At 37.3% G+C, this 1,240-nt stretch overlaps 1 non-coding gene across 1 annotated transcript; it reads left to right on the plus strand.

Moving 5' to 3' along the window:
• Positions 1 to 434: 434 nt before the first annotated feature.
• On the plus strand, positions 435 to 507 carry TRNAY-AUA (transfer RNA tyrosine (anticodon AUA)). Its single transcript has one exon. It is a non-coding gene; the product is annotated as a tRNA-Tyr (tRNA).
• The last annotated feature ends 733 nt before the right edge of the window (positions 508 to 1,240 follow it).

Genomic DNA, 1,240 nt, shown 5'->3' on the forward strand with positions numbered 1-1,240 from the left:
ATTATGTCAGGTGACGAATACAATGCGTGCAGTTCTGTGTTGTGTAACTTTCCTCTATTCTCCTGTAACGTCATCTCTCTTAGCCCCAAATATTTTCCTAAAACCTTTATTCTCAAACACCCTTAACCTCTTTCTCTCTCTCAAAGTGAGAGTCCAAGTTTTACAACCATACAGAACAACCGGTAATATAACTGTTTTCTTTATAGATATATTACTTTGTCCTACAGAATTTATCTGTAATATTGACACTTAATATTTTTTAGCAGTGCATAATAACTGCGGATTCCCGGCCAACAAGTCACCCAGCTGAGTGCGCTCCTAGTATAATGGCAGTTGACATTGGATACACGTCAACATATATATGCCTAACTTGGATTCAGGCTTCAAAGGGAAACATCGAAGGAGGAGAATTCGATCCGATGCTGTGGATTGAATTCGGCGTAGCTCAGTGGTCAGAGCGCTTGGTACATAGAACCAAGGACCCGGGTTCGATCCCCGGCGCCGGAGCGAATTTTTCTCCTAAAAATATTCAGTATAACTGTTTTATAAATTCTAACTTTCAGCTTTTTTAACTTAGGACCCTTATTACAAATAATTTTCTACACACTGAGACACATCAAATACCAGTATTTTTTTCAACCCACTTTTAGAATTTAACTTGTATGTTCACCTGGGGAACAAAACTCCATTTGCACAAAAATGATAACATCCTTTATCCGAACACCTTCTAAATCAAACTTGGGCATCGTGCCTCACTTGAGAATTTGTGCCTCACTGACCTTCACAGAGCTTATCGCTCTGAGTGACATCATCTTCACAGTCCCCGTTCCTCCCTTACGTAGCTCCTAGGCGTGGGCAGGTTCTATATCAGTTTCATAAGCAATATCAGTGGTGGATAAGCAATATCAGTGGTGGCATAATGGCATTATAAAAGCAGTGTGTACGCGTTAGAAAACGATTATTTCATGAGAAATGGGAGGAAAAGTTTTTTTTTTTTTTTTTTTTTTTTTTTGCTCTTTAGAAGGGGAGAACATACGATGTTTGTTATGCTCGAAAATCCTATTAGGCATTAATAAATTTAATATACTGTACAACGACATTACTCCTTATGTCATAAAGAACATGCTGAATTAGAAGGTAAGACAAATTAAATGTTATTTTTCGTACTATTCCGAACAAAATTTATGATCTTAACATTTGCATAGTATACTAAATACGACATTATACCTTAAACACGCTG

The sequence above is a fragment of the Periplaneta americana genome, chromosome 16 (assembly GCF_040183065.1).
Source record: "Periplaneta americana isolate PAMFEO1 chromosome 16, P.americana_PAMFEO1_priV1, whole genome shotgun sequence".
In the NCBI taxonomy this organism is placed as follows: Eukaryota; Metazoa; Arthropoda; class Insecta; order Blattodea; family Blattidae; genus Periplaneta; species Periplaneta americana.